The sequence below is a fragment of the Pelodiscus sinensis genome, chromosome 21 (assembly GCF_049634645.1).
Source record: "Pelodiscus sinensis isolate JC-2024 chromosome 21, ASM4963464v1, whole genome shotgun sequence".
NCBI lineage: Eukaryota > Metazoa > Chordata > Testudines > Trionychidae > Pelodiscus > Pelodiscus sinensis.
The window spans coordinates 1,661,780-1,663,515 of record NC_134731.1 but is presented as its reverse complement, the minus strand read 5'-3'; the positions used below and the strand labels follow the sequence as shown (position 1 = coordinate 1,663,515).

Below are 1,736 nucleotides of genomic sequence, written 5' to 3'. Positions count from 1 at the left end.
AGGGCCTCGCTCTGCTGGCTGGGGGCGCAGTGAGACTGATGGGGGGGGACTTGTCCATAACAACAGTGCTGGGCAGCCCCCCCCGAACAGAACTAGACTCGTCTTCAAACAGCTGCACCCTCAGGCCGGGCCGGGGCCACCCTCACTGGGGCTGTGAGATGAGGGTCACTCGAGGGCCGAGTAACCTCATGGGCCACTCCAGGGGATGCCAAGCGGGAGCTGGTCTGTGAGGGGAGCCAGTTTAAAAGCCAGTTGCCTGTTGCCCTGTGCTGCTGCCTCTGATACAGGAGGAGCAGGGGGAGGGGGGAGGGTGTCTGAGCTTCCTGCCGCCCGGCTCCTACTACACTTCACGTGCAGAGCCGCAGCAGGGCTCGGTCCCAGACTCACCGAGGGGGGGACATGCCGGCAGTGGAGAGCATAACCACTCAGCTTCTGCTAACCAATGGATCGACTGCGCTAGCCCGTCCCTGCCCCCCGCAGCCCGCCTCAGGGGGCTGTGCGTACGCGCAAGGTGGGGCTAGGCCATTCTCCCTGCGTGGGCAGAGCTTTGGGCCTCTCGCAGCCGCCTCTCCACACTGCCCAGCCCCTGCAGCTCCCGGCCAGCCCTGTGCCACCCTCCTCGGCTCAGCCCCAGGGGCATGGGCCATTTCTCAGCTGGGGGTGCTGAGGCCAGGAGCAAGGCGCTGGCACGGTGGGACAGAGCCCTGTGGCCCACGGCTCTGGCAGCCGGTCCCCAGCCAGTGGAGGGTCCCTGGGCCCCTGCCTCATCCCCCGCTAGCCCAGCGTGCTGTGCCGGGGTTCGGCTGCTGGCGGGGCAGAGCCTGGCGCCCTGAAGGAAGTAGCAGGGGTAGCAGCGGGGCAGGGTGTTTATTCAGCAGAAGTTGGCCCGCAGCTCCCGGCCGTGCAGCGGCTGGCACGGCCGCCAGTTGTCCAGCAGCGGGCTGGGCGGCTCCCCGGGCCCGCTGCTCAGCAGGCCCCGCAGGGCGCTCAGCTGCTCGGCGCCCACGTCCACCGGCTCCCGCAGCACCAGCCAGGTGACGCTCTCCAGCAGCGGCGGGGTGGTCAGCGAGCCCGGGTAGGTCCAGAAGTCGCCGGAGGCGGGCAGCAGCTGGAGCGGCTGGAAGGCGGCCAGGGGCGCCTGGCTGCCCCGGGTGTGCACGGAGCCCAGCGCCTCCACCAGCGGCTGCAGGGCCGGGCAGGGCGCGCCCAGGCGCAGCAGCACGGCCACCACGGCCAGCCCGTCGGGGCGGCTCAGCGCCCGGCTCAGCTGCCCGTAGCGCGGGTGCCAGTGCACCACGTGCAGCTCGGCCGGGAAGCGGCGCCCCTCCAGCGTGTGCTCCGAGCCCTGCGCCGGCCCCGAGCCCCAGTGCAGGTGCAGCTGCGCCAGGCGGTAGGGCCCCGGCAGCGGCCCCCCGGCCAGCGCCGCGCCCTCGGCGAACGCCACCTGCACCGTGTGGCCGGTGTTGGCCAGGCCCTGCGCCGCCGCCTCCTCGTAGCCGAAGCGCAGCGGCCGCAGGGCGGCGTCGTAGCGGGTGTCCTGGGCGCGGATGTCCACGGGGGACTGGCGGCGGCCGCGGGCCCGCGGGAAGCGCTCAGCCCAGCGCTCCGGGCCGTCCGCGGGGCCGTAGCCCCAGGCCTGGGAGGCGGCGCCGCTGGGGCCGGGCCTCCCGCAGCAGCCCAGGCAGCTCATGGTGCGCGCCCGCCGCCCTCTGCGCGCCCGCCCGCCCGCCCGCTGC

General features: G+C 73.3%; 1 pseudogene; it reads right to left on the bottom strand.

Annotated features, from left to right (window-relative positions):
* Window positions 1-848: 848 nt before the first annotated feature.
* On the bottom strand, window positions 849-1,736 carry LOC142819223 (carbonic anhydrase pseudogene; annotated as a pseudogene).